Genomic DNA, 13,702 nt, shown 5'->3' with positions numbered 1-13,702 from the left:
CTTGGGCAGTCCGGGCAGGCTGGGACCTCCGCGTGCCCGAACCTGTGGAGGTACTGTCGGAAACAGCCATGGCCTGACAGGAATTGTGTCAGGTGGAAGTGAACTTCCCCATGGGGTCTTCCCACCCAGCTTGATATGATAGGTATCAGCCGGTGGGTCCACCTACCTTTCGAGGAGTTGTCCCACTCACGCTGCCATCTGGCGACCGAGGTCACCCTGGTGCGCTCGCGGGCTCATCTATTTCCACGTAGCTCGAAACACTCCTCATGCTCGCTATCACGCAGGATGCATCGTGTGATACCGTGCGGTAGGCAGATATCACTCTGAGGCACATCACGCGGTAGGTGCTCTCCAGTTTCTGTAGGTAACTGGTTACCCTCAGTGCTCTTGACCATGACGGGCCGCCGTACCTGAGGATAGATACGGCAACGCCTTCCAGTAACCTACGTCTACTGGCGCACACCTTTGAGCTGTTGGACATCATCCTCGATAGAGCCGCAACAGCAGTTGACGCTCTCTTGTATGTATAGTCAACATGGCTGCCGAAGGTCAGCTTGTCGTCTATAATGACTCCGAGGGACTTCAGACTTCGCTGTGAAGTGATCGCGACTTCTCCCACATGGATAACTGCATGTTGTGCCGACTTGCGGTTGTTGACGATAACTACCTCCGTCTTATAATGAGCGAGCTCCAGGCCTCTCGCGCTCATCCATTCCTCCACCGTGTTGATCGCGTGTTCTGAGGTTAGTTCTACTTCAGATATTGACTCCCCGTAGACCTCCAAGGTTACGTCGTCGGCAAAGCAGACGATCTTGACCTCCGGAGGGAACTTCAGTCTCAGAACCCCGTCATACATGAGGTTCCATAGCACCGGGCCTAGGATCGAGCCCTGTGGGACTCCGGCGGTAATCGGAACCCTTTTCTGATTGGCATCGGTCTCGTATAGCAGTACGCGGTTCTGGAAGTAACTTTCCAGGATCCGGTACAGACCCACCGGTAGGCTAAGCCGGTGTAACGAGAGCGCGATGGCATCCCAGCTTGCGCTGTTGAATGCGTTCTTCACGTCAAGTGTCACTAACGCACAGTATCGAATGCCACGCCTTTTCCGTTGAATCGCTATCTCGGCAGTATTTATCACTGAGTTGAGAGCGTCCACTATGGACTTACCCTTCCGAAAGCCAAACTAGTTGCTTGACAGGCCATCCGTACCTTCCGCGTACGGGGTTAGCCTGTTGAGGATAATCCTCTCAAGCAGTTTGTCAGTCGTGTCGATCAGACAGATTGGTCTGTACGCCGATGGGTCGCCTGGCGGCTTCCCGGGCTTCGGCAACAGCACCAATTTCTGCCTTTTCCATCTATCGGGGAAACGGCACTCGTCAAGGCATTTCTGCATAGCCGGCCTGAACATGTTCGGGTTCGCTATGATCGCTGCCTTGAGAGCGTTGTTTGGAACTCCATCCGGCCCTGGAGCTTTGTACATTGCTAGGGATTTAGCCACTGCGAGTAGTTCTTCATTCGTCACTGGAGCCACCATTTCGGTCGTGCCCGCACTGTCTCGTAGTGCAGGTGGCCAGGGGCTTGTGGCTCGAGACGGGAAGAGTACTTCGATAATCGTTGCCAACCGGTCCGGAGACCGTTCTGGGGGTGAAGAGCCCCCTTTGGTCTTGGCCATCACAATCCTGTAGGTGTCACCCCACGGATTCGCGTTGGCACTCTCACACAGGTTGTCGAAACACGCTCTCTTGCTGCTTTTAATGGCCTTGTTAAGGGCCAATTTCGCAGCTCGAAACACTTCACGGCGGTTCTCTCTTGCATCCTCGGTGCGAGCTCTTTGCATCCTACGTCTAGCTCTGAGGCAGGCTGATCGTAGAGCTGCAATCTCGGCACTCCACCAGTATACCGGGCATCTGCCGTTTCTTGGCAGTGTTTTTCTCGGCATAGTGGCGTCGCACGCGCGTTATAGAATAGCTACCAGCGCATCCCCGCTTAGATTGTCGGTGTTGGCCTCCAGTCCCAGGGCCGCGGTGAAAGCTTCGCTGTCGAAGTGATTGGACTTCCACCCGCGTACCTGACAGGGATCTCCCGCCCTCGGATGCTGCACACCATAGTTGATCCTAAAGCGGATTGCTAAATGATCGCTATGGGTATAGCCTTCGTCTACCCTCCATTCCATGCCTGGAGCCAGACTCGGGCTTGCAAATGTTACGTCAATCTACGCCTCCACCCCGTTTCTACGGAATGTACTAGCGGAGTCATTATTAGCTAGCACAGTATCGAGTTTCGCAAGCGCTTCCATTAGCGCTTGACCCCTGCTATTTGTACAGCGGCTGCCCCACTCCACTGCCCAAGCGTTAAAGTCTCCCGCTATGACTACCGGTTTCCGGCCCACTAGGTCCGACGAGAGCCTGTCGATCATCTGGTTGAACTGTTCTATTGGCCACCCTGGTGGAGCGTAGCAACTGCAATAGAACATACCATTGATCTTGGCAATCGCAACACCCTCGGCGGAGGAGTGTATTACCTCTTGAACCGGGAACCGTCCCGTTGTACAGATTGCCACCATTTCAGACCCGTCCGACACCCAATTGCCGTTGCCGGCAGGGATGTTGTACGGGTCTGATAAGAGGGCGACATCTGTCCTCGACTCCGAGACGGACTCCCACAGCAGCTGTTGGGCTGCTGCACAATGGTTAAGATTTAGCTGTGTGGCGTTTCACGGCTTCTTCTTATTTGCCTCACCGAAGGGACACGAAGGTCCGCCCATAGCATGTTTATGGGCTTGCTTCTTAGCGGTGCAGATAAGGCACTTGTACGCCTTAGTGCAGCCCCGCTCCTTATGCCCCTCCTCGCCGCAGCGACGACATAGTTTGCTCCTGTCTATGTTCTTGCACTCGTAGGCTTTGTGGCCGGACTCAAGGCACCGATAGCACCTATCCACTGAAGGCGGTTGGTGTATGCTAATTGACCATTCCGACCAGCCGATCTTCAGCTTACCTTTCTCGGTTACCCTTTTGGCATCCGCCTTCAGTAGCCTGAGGTAGGCTACTTGGGTGCCAGAGGGTCCATCTCTAAATCGCACAGAGGCCCGCTCGATTGTGACGTCGCATTGTTCCTTAACGACTGCGACGATATCTTCTGCGGTCGTGAACTCGTAAAGATGCTTGCACTGGAGAGTCATTTCCGCCCCTAGCGACCTGACTTGGGCGCCTTCACCAAGGACCTCTTGGGCCAAGGCATTGTATACCGCACTAGATTGTGCGCCTCGCTTCAGCACCAGAAGCATTTCTCCCGTGTTGGTGCGTCTCACGCTACGCACATCTTGGTCAAGGGCTTTCGGCCGCCTTCATCGACTTTAGGACGTCGGCGTATCAGTCCTTGTCGGTTTTTAACCACAAGGCCTCGCCTCTGTCCTTGGCCTTCTTCGCGGGTCGCGGTACCTCCGGTGTCGGTGCCGGCTTCTTCCTGGTGACCAGCGTCCAGGGGTTTACGCCCCCCTGCCCCGGTCGCGCCGGGTTGCTGGTACCATCGCTCTGCTCAGCGAGATCACTCTCACCCTCGCTTACCTCAGCCAGACGGCGTTTGGCCTTAACGGTTGCACGTCGTGTGTTGTCGGTTTTTGCACCCTCGCCTGGCGACTTCCTAGGGCGCTTCGCGTTCGACGCCGTCTTACGATTGCCCTTGCCCTTGCCTTTTTCCTTCGAGGGGAACTCGGCCGCCGCTCCGAGCGACATGGCTGCTCCATAGAAGGTGAAGGCCACTGGCTGAGTGCCTGTATCGACCTTCTCTCTTCCCTCTCTCTTGGAGGCCACTGTCTGGGTTTCTCTGTCGGACTTCTCCCGACATTCCACCCTCTTGGCATAAGCCTGCTGTTTCTGTCTTGCGACACGAACAGTTTTCCGGAGCTCCAGGAGACTCTGCTTTAACTCCTTGCTTATGTTTTGCTTTGCGCTAGTGAACTCGATTATTGAATCGAGCTGCTCCACCACTTTGCGCATCGCGGATAGTGGCCCGTCCAGTGCGTTGGTAGGGCTATTTCCTACCACTACTGGGGGGTCACTGGTGCTATCAGATGTAGCACTCATCGCTCCACTACTCTCCCCACGGGGGGGGGGGGGGGGAGACCTCGCCAAACCACCTCTGGCAAAGGGGTTTGGCCCCTCCGTTTGTTTGTTTTTGTTTTTAGTTGACTCCATGTTTGATCCCACGAGTAGCGCGAGAATAAATGTCCGCCACGCCAGAGCTCCGCATTAACGTGGTAAGGGACGCTTACTGTGGGGGTTGCCCAGGTACCCCACAGGCTCCGTTAACGATCGAGCATCTTTTTCACCCCCTCGATCACTCATCCCTCGGCACGGGTCGCTTCACGCCTTGGAATTAGGGTTATGACCTATCTGCTTTACGTGGTGACCGCGGCCCAGATCATCACAACCATTCTCCTTTACCAGGGCTTGGGACCTGTAGCTCTGGTACTCAATAGTTCCATGTACGTATATTATTACAGACATGCTACTATTGAGATCCGTCATTCGCTAGCGGAGTTCATCTTACCCTCTTTTTTACGATGGAGAAGACCTTTACGTCCTAGCCCAGCACACGTGCTATTGGTAGGGTCCAATCTACCACACGGGGTGCACTGGGGGCGTGTCGGGCTCGAATGGTGACGCTGCCATTAATACCGACTAAACTCCATTGGGCTCCGCCATCATTCCTCCCAGGAACTACCTCTCGGTATTACTTCTGGGGGATGGCTGTACTAAATGTACTCATTCACTCTCACTCACGCGTTCATACGTCCTGTATGAGGCTTACTTGGGTGCTCTCTCTATCGCACCTTGATTCACTCTCAAACACTCCCACATGAGGCTGACTTTTGTGCTCACTTTTTTCGTTCCTTGCGAGGCTGACTTGTGTGCTCACCTTACTCATTCCTTGCTAGGCTTACTTTTGTGCTCGCCCCACCCATACCATGTGAGGCTGACTTGGGTGCTCACCCTATCACCTGATTCACTCTCGATCGTGCCACTCTATTGTATCTCTGTCACTCCCCCTGGCATCCCATGTGGGACATTTTTCTTAGGCCCCACTTCTGACATACCATGCGAGGCTGACTTTTGTGCTCACTTTTTTCATTCCTTGCTAGGCTGACTTTTGTGCTAGCCTCTACCATACCATGTGAGGCTGACTTTTGTGCTCACCCTTAACATACCGTGTGAGACTGACTTGGATGCTCACCCTTTCACTCCTCTGCCACGCCATGAGGCATCGATAGCTAAGTCCCAACATACTACGCTACGACCCTCCCGTCTTGGCATGAGGCAGTCCACTTATACGCCTATACACTCACTCTTCTGTCTTGCTTCGGGGTGGCTGGGTTTACCCCTTACGCGGTTGCCAGTCGCTGCGCCAAACCTGCCTCGGCATGAACCGACCATTCACTCCCTTTTTTGCGCTTAGCCTTTTTCGCTCCAGCTAACCAATCACTAGTTAGCCGTGCCCATCGTCTGTTGCCCGGTTCGCCAGATTACCTGTAGCCTACTGGCAATCTGAATGGTAGCAGCCTAGACTGCGTTCCACTTCTCCACCGATTGACACATCCGCTGAATAAGGGTATCAGGGGTTGTGTCCCAGCCACAGACGTCAAGCATTGCTCTTCTTTCGACGTCGAACCGATGACATACGAACAGTATGTGTTCGGCAGTTTCGTCTACACCTGGGCAGTCCGGGCAGACTGGGACCTCCGCGTGCCCGAACCTATGGAGGTACTGTCGGAAACAGCCATGACCTGACAGGAATTGTGTCAGGTGGAAGTGAACTTCCCCATGGGGTCTTCCCCCCCAACTCGGTATGCTAGGTATCAGCCGGTGGGTCCACCTACCTTTCGAGGAGTTGTCCCACTCACGCTGCCATCTGGCGACCGAGGTCACCCTGGTGCACTCGCGGGCTCCTCTATTTCCACGTAGCTCGAAACACTCCTCATCTTCCCGAATGACCAGCCCGACTGGCATCATGCTCGCTATCACGCAGGATGCATCGTGTGATACCGTGCGGTAGGCAGATATCACTCTGAGGCACATCACGCGGTAGGTGCTCTCCAGTTTCTGTAGGTAACTGGTTACCCTCAGTGCTCTTGACCATGACGGGCCAACGTACCTGAGGATAGATACGGCAACGCCTGCCAGTAACTTACGTCCACTGGCGCACACCTTTGAGCTGTTGGACATCATTCTCGATAGAGCCGCAACAGCAGTCGACGCTCTCTTGCATGTATATTCGACGTGGCTGCCGAAGGTCAGCTTGTCGTCTATAATGACTCCGAGCGACTTCAGACTTCGCTGTGAAGTGATCGCGACTTCTCCCACATGAATAACTGCATGTTGTGCCGACTTGCGGTTGTTGACGATAACTACCTCCGTCTTATGATGAGCGAGCTCCAGGCCTCTCGCGCTCCACCGTGTTGATCGCGTGTTCTGCGGTTAGTTCTACCTCAGGGATTGACTCCCCGTAGACCTCCAAGGTTACGTCGTCAGCAAAGCCGACGATCTTGACCCCAGGAGGGAACTTCAGTCTCAGAACCCCGTCATACATGAGGTTCCATAGCACCGGGCCTAGGATCGAGCCCTGCGGGACTCCGGCGGTAATCGGAACCCTTTTCTGACCGGCATCGGTCTCGTATAGCAGTACGCGGTTCTGGAAGTAACTTTCCAGGATCCGGTACAGACCCACCGGTAGGCTAAGCCGGTGTAACGAGAGCGCGATGGCATCCCAGCTTGCGCTGTTGAATGCGTTCTTCACGTCAAGTGTCACTAACGCACAGTATCGAATACCTCGCCTTTTCCGTTGAATCGCTATCTCGGCAGTATTTATCACTGAGTTGAGAGCGTCCACTGTGGTCTTACCCTTCCGAAAGCCAAACTGGTTGCTTGACAGGCCGTCCGTACCTTCCGCGTACGGGGTTAGCCTGTTGAGGATAATCCTCTCAAGCAGTTTGCCAGTCGTGTCGATCAGACAGATTGGTCTGTACGCCGATGGGTCGCCTGGCGGCTTCCCGGGCTTCGGTAACAGCACCAATTTCTGCCTTTTCCATCTATCGGGGAAACGGCACTCGTCAAGGCATCTCTGCATAGCTAGCCTGAACATTTTCGGGGTCGCTATGATCGCTGCCTTGAGAGCGTTGTTTGGAACTCCATCCGGCCCTGGAGCTTTGTTCATTGCTAGGGATTTAGCCACTGCGAGTAGCTCTTCATTCGTCACTGGAGCCACCATTTCGGCCGTGTCCGCACTGTCTCGTAGTGCAGGTGGCCAGGGGCTTGTGGCTCGAGACGGGAAGAGTACTTCGATAATCGTTGCCAACCGGTCCGGAGACAGTTCTGGGGGTGAAGAGCCCCCTTTGGTCTTGGCCATCACAATCCTGTAGGCGTCACCCCACGGATTCGCGTTGGCACTCTCGCATAGGTTGTCGAAACACGCTCTCTTGCTGCTTTTAATGGCCGAAGCTCGAAACACTTCACGGCGGTTCTCTCTTGCATCCTCGGTGCGAGCTCTTTGCATCCTACGTCTAGCTCTGAGGCAGGCTGACCGTAGAGCTGCAATCTCGGCACTCCACCAGTATACCGGGCATCTACCGTTTCTTGGCAGTGTTTTTCTCGGCATAGTGGCGTCGCACGCGCGTGATAGAACAGCTACCAGCGCATCCCTGCTTAGACTGTCGGTGTTGGCCTCCAGTCCCAGGGCCGCGGTGAAAGCTTCGCTGTCGAAGTGATTGGACTTCCACCCGCGTACCTGACAGGGATCTCCCGCCCTCGGATGCTGCACACCATAGTTGATCCTAAAGCGGATTGCTAAATGATCGCTATGGGTGTAGCCTTCGTCTACCCTCCATTCCATGCCTGGAGCCAGACTCGTGCTTGCAAATGTTACGTCAATCCACGCCTCCACCCCGTTTCTACGGAATGTACTAGCGGATCCATTATTAGCTAGCACAGTATCGAGTTTCGCAAGCGCTTCCATTAGCGCTTGATCCCTGCTATTTGTACAGCGGCTGCCCCACTCCACTGCCCAAGCGTTAAAGTCTCTCGCTATGACTACCGGTTTCCGGCCCACTAGGTCCGACGAGAGCCTGTCGATCATCTGGTTGAACTGTTCTATTGGCCACCTTGGTGGAGCGTAGCAGCTGCAATAGAACATACCATTGATCTTGGCAATCGCAACACCCTCGGCGGAGGAGTGTATTACCTCTTGAACCGGGAACCGTCCCGTTGTACAGTGTCCTCGACTCCGAGACCGACTGCCACAGCAGCTGTTGGGCTGCTGCACAATGGTTAAGATTTAGCTGTGTGGCGTTTCACGGCTTCTTCTTATTTGCCTCACCGAAGGGACACGAAGGTCCGCCCATAGCATGTTTATGGGCTTGCTTCTTAGCGGTGCAGATAAGGCACTTGTACGCCTTAGTGCAGCCCCGCTCCTTATGCCCCTCCTCGCCGCAGCGACGACATAGTTTGCTCCTGTCTATGTTTTTGCACTCGTAGGCTTTGTGGCCGGACTCAAGGCACCGATAGCACCTATCCACTGAAGGCGGTTGGTGTATGCTCATTGGCCATACCGACCAGCCGATCTTCAGCTTCCCTTTCTCGGTTACCTTTTTGGCATCCGCCTTCAGTAGCCTGAGGTAGGCTACTTGGGTGCCAGAGGGTCCATCTCTAAATCGCACAGAGGCCCGCTCGATTGTGACGTCGCATTGTTCCTTAACGGCTGCGACGACTTCTTCTGCGGTCGTGAACTCGTCCAGATGCTTGCACTGGAGAGTCATTTCCGCCCCTAGTGACCTGACTTGGGCGCCTTCACCAAGGACCTCTTGGGCCAAGGCCTTGTATACCGCACTAGATTGCGCGCCTCGCTTCAGCACCAGAAGTATTTCTCCCGTGTTGGTGCGTCTCACGCTACGCACATCTTGCCCAAGGGCCGAAAGGCTTTCGGCCGCCTTCATCGACTTTAGGACATCGGCGTAATTGTCCTTGTCGGTTTTTAACCACAAGACCTCGCCTCTGTCCTTGGCCTTCCTCGCGGGCCGCGGTACCTCCGGTGTCGATGCCGGCTTCTTCTTGGTGACCAGCGTCCAGGGGTTGGGGCCCCCTGCCCCGGTCGCGCCGGGTTGCTGGTACCAACGCTCTGCTCAGCGAGATCACTCTCGCCCTCGCTTACCTCAGCCAGACGGCGTTTGGCCTTAACGGTTGCACGCCGTGTGGTGTCGGTTTTTGCACCCTCGCCTGGCGACTTCCTAGGGCGCTTCGCGTTCGACGACGTCTTACGATTGCCCTTGCCCTTGCCTTTTCCCTTCGAGGGGAACTCGGCCGCCGCTTCGAGCGACGTGGCTGTTCCATAGAAGGTGAAGGCCACTGTCTGAGTGCCCGTATCGACCTTCTCTTTTCCCTCCCTCTTGGAGGCCACTGTCTGGGTTTCTCTGTCGGACTTCTCCCGACATTCCACCCTCTTGGCATAAGCCTGCTGTTTCTGTCTTGCGACACGAACAGTTTTTCGGAGTTCCAGGAGACTCTGTTTTAAATCCTTGCTTATGTTTTGCTTTGCGCTAGTGTACTCGATTATTGAATCGAGATGCTCCACCACTTTGCGCATCGCAGATAGTGGCCCGTCCGGTGCGTTGGTAAGGCTATTTCCTACCGCTGCTAGGGGGTCACTGGTGCTTTCAGATGCAGCACTCATCGCTCCAATACTCTCCCCACGGGGGGAGACCTCGCCAAACCACCCCTAGCAAAAGGGTTTGGCACCTCCGACTGTTTATTTTTGTTTTTTGTTGACTCCATGTTTGATCCCACGAGTAGCGCGAGAATAAATGTCCGCCACGCCAGAGCTCCGCATTAACGTGGTAAGGGACGCTTACTCTGGGGGTTGCCCAGGTACCCCACAGGATCCGTTAACGATCGAGCATCTTTTTCACCCGCTCGATCACTCATCCCTCGGCACGGGTCGCTTCACGCCTTGGAATTGGGGTTATGACCTACCTTGCTTTACGTGGTGATCTCGGCCCAGATCATCACAACCATCCTCCTTTACCAGGGCTTGGGACCTGTAGCTCTGGTTCTCATGTACGTATATTATTACAGACATGCCACTATTGAGATCCGTCATTCGCTAGCGGAGTTTACCCTCTTTTTTTTTTTTTACAATGGAGAAGACCTTTATGTCCTAGCCCAGTACACGTGCTAACGGTAGGGTCCAATCTACCACACGGGGTGCACTGGGGGCGTGTCGGACTCAAATGGTGACCAGCCATTAATACCGACTAAACTCCATTGGGCTCCGCCATCATTCCTCCCAGGAACTACCTCTCGGTATTACTTCTGGGGGGATGGCTGTACTGAATGTACTCATTCACTCTCACTCGCGCGATCATACATCCTGTATGAGGCTTACTTGGGTGCTCTCTCAATCACACTTTGATTCACTCTCAAACACTCCCACATGAGGCTGACTTTTGTGCTCACCTTTTACGTTCCATGCGAGGCTGACTTGTGTGCTCACCTTACTCATTCCTTGCTAGGCTTACTTTTGTGCTCGCCCTACCCATCCATGTGAGGCTGACTTGGGTGCTCACCCTATCACCTGATTCACTCTCAATCGTGCCACTCTATTGTACCTTTGTCACTCCCTCTGGCATCCCATGTGGGACATTTTTCTTAGGCCCCACTTCTGACATACCATGCGAGGCTGACTTTTGTGCTCACCTTTTTCATTCCTTGCTAGGCTGACTTTTGTGCTAGCCTCTACCAACCTGTGAGGCTGACTTTTATGCTCACCCTTAACATGCAGTGTGAGACTGACTTGGATGCTCACCCTTTCACTCCTCTGCCACGCCATGAGGCATCGATAGCTTAGTTCCAACATACTACGCTACGACCCTCCCGTCTTGGCATGAGGCAGTCCACTTATACGCCTATACACTCACTCTTCTGTCTTGCTTCGGGGTGGCTGGGTTTACCCCTTACGCGGTTGCCATTCGCTGCGCCAACCTACCTCGGCATGAACAGACCATTCACTCTCTTATTTTGCGCTTGGCCTTTTTCGCTCCAACAAACCAATCACTAGTTAGCCGTGCCCGCCGTCTGTTGCTCGGTTCGCCAGATTACCTGTAGCCTACTGGCAATCTGGATGGTAGCAGCCGAGACTGCGTTCCACTTCTCCACCGTTTGACACATCCGCTGAATAAGGGTATCCGGGGTTGTGTCCCAGCCACAGACGTCAAGCATTGCTCTTCTTTCGACGTCGAACCGATGACATACGAACAGTATGTGCTCGGCAGTTTCATCTACACCTGGGCAGTCCGGGCAGACTGGGACCTCCGCGTGTCCGAACCTCTGGAGGTACTGACGGAAACAGCCATGGCCTGACAGGAATTGTGTCAGGTGGAAGTGAACTTCCCCATGGGGTCTTCCCACCCAGCTCGATATGCTAGGTATCAGCCGGTGGGTCCACCTACCTTTCGAGGAGTTGTCCCACTCACGCTGCCATCTGGCGACCGAGGTCACCCTGGTGCGCTCGCGGGCTCCCCTATTTCCACGTAGCTCAAAGCACTCCTCATCTTCCCGAATGACCAGCCCGACTGGCATCATGCTCGCTATCACGCAGGATGCATCGTGTGATACCGTGCGGTAGGCAGATATCACTCTGAGGCACATCACGCGGTAGGTGCTCTCCAGTTTCTGTAGGTAACTGGTTACCCTCAGTGCTCTTGACCATGACGGGCCGCCGTACCTGAGGATAGATACGGCAACGCCTGCCAGTAACCTACGTCTACTGGCGCACACCTTTGAGCTGTTGGACATCATTCTCGATAGTGCCGCAACAGCAGTCGACGCTCTCTTGCACGTATAGTCGACATGGCTGCCGAAGGTCAGCTTGTCGTCTATAATGACTCCGAGAGACTTCAGACTTCGCTGTGAAGTGATCGCGACTTCTCCCACATGGATAACTGCATGTTGTGCCGACTTGCGGTTGTTGACGATAACTACCTCCGTCTTATGATGAGCGAGCTCCAGGCCTCTCGCGCTCATCCATTCCTCCACCGTGCTAATCGCGTGTTCTGCGGTTAGTTCTACCTCAGGAATTGACTCCCCGTAGACCTCCAAGGTTACGTCGTCGGCAAAGCCGACGATCTTGACCCCAGGAGGGAACTTCAGTCTCAGAACCCCGTCATACATGAGGTTCCATAGCACCGGGCCTAGGATCGAGCCCTGCGGGACTCCGGCGGTAATCGGAACCCTTTTCTGACCGGCATCGGTCTCGTATAGCAGTACGCGGTTTTGGAAGTAACTTTCCAGGATCCGGTACAGACCCACCGGTAGGCTAAGCCGGTGTAACGAGAGCGCGATGGCATCCCAGCTTGCGCTGTTGAATGCATTCTTCACGTCAAGTGTCACTAACGCACAGTATCGAATACCTCGCCTTTTTCGTTGGATCGCTATCTCGGCAGTATTTATCACTGAGTTGAGAGCGTCCACTGTGGACTTACCCTTCCGAAAGCCAAACTGGTTGCTTGACAGACCGTCCGTACCTTCCGCGTACGGGGTGAGACTGTTGAGGATGATCCTCTCAAGCAGTTTGCCAGTCGTGTCTATCAGACAGATTGGTCTGTACGCCGATGGGTCGCCTGGCGGCTTCCCGGGCTTCGGCAACAGCACCAGTTTCTGCCTTTTCCATCTATCGGGGAAACGGCACTCGTCAAGGCATCTCTGCATAGCTAGCCTGAACATTTTCGGGTTCGCTATGATCGCTGCCTTGAGAGCGTTGTTCGGGACTCCATCCGGCCCTGGAGCTTTGTTCATTGCTAGGGATTTAGCCACTGCGAGTAGTTCTTCGTTCGTCACTGGAGCCACCATTTCGACCGTGCCCGCACTGTCTCGTAGTGCAGGTGGCCAGGGGCTTGTGGCTCGAGACGGGAAGAGTACTTCGATAATCGTTGCCAACCGGTCCGGAGACCGTTCTGGGGGTGAGGAGCCCCCTTTGGTCTTGGCCATCACAATCCGGTAGGCGTCACCCCACGGATTCGCGTTGGCACTCTCACACAGGTTGTCGAAACACGCTCTCTTGCTGCTTTTAATAGCCTTGTTAAGGGCTAATTTCGCAGCTCGAAACACTTCACGGCGGTTCTCTCTTGCATCCTCGGTGCGAGCTCTTTGCATCCTACGTCTAGCTCTGAGACAGCCTGACCGTAGAGCGGCAATCTCGGCACTCCACCAGTATACCGGGCATCTACCGTTTCTTGGCAGTGTTTTTCTCGGCATAGTGGCGTCGCACGCGCGTGATAGAACAGCTACCAGCGCGTCCCCGCTTAGACTGTCGGTGTTGGCCTCCAGTCCCAGGGCCGCGGTGAAAGCTTCGCTGTCGAAGTGATTGGACTTCCACCCGCGTACCTGACAGGGATCTCCCGCCCTCGGATGCTGCACACCATAGCTGATCTTAAAGCGGATTGCTAAATGATCACTATGGGTGTAGCCTTCGTCTACCCTCCATTCCATGCCTGGAGCCAGACTCGGGCTGGCAAAGGTCAAATCAATCCACGCCTCCACTCCGTTTCTACGGAATGTACTAGCGGAGCCATCATTAGCTAGCACAGTATCGAGTTTCGCAAACGCTTCCATTAGCGCTTGACCCCTGCTATTTGTACAGCGGCTGCCCCACTCCACTGCCC

The sequence above is a fragment of the Topomyia yanbarensis genome, chromosome 2 (genome assembly GCF_030247195.1).
Source record: "Topomyia yanbarensis strain Yona2022 chromosome 2, ASM3024719v1, whole genome shotgun sequence".
Lineage (NCBI taxonomy): Eukaryota > Metazoa > Arthropoda > Insecta > Diptera > Culicidae > Topomyia > Topomyia yanbarensis.
Note: the sequence above shows the minus strand (reverse complement) of the source record.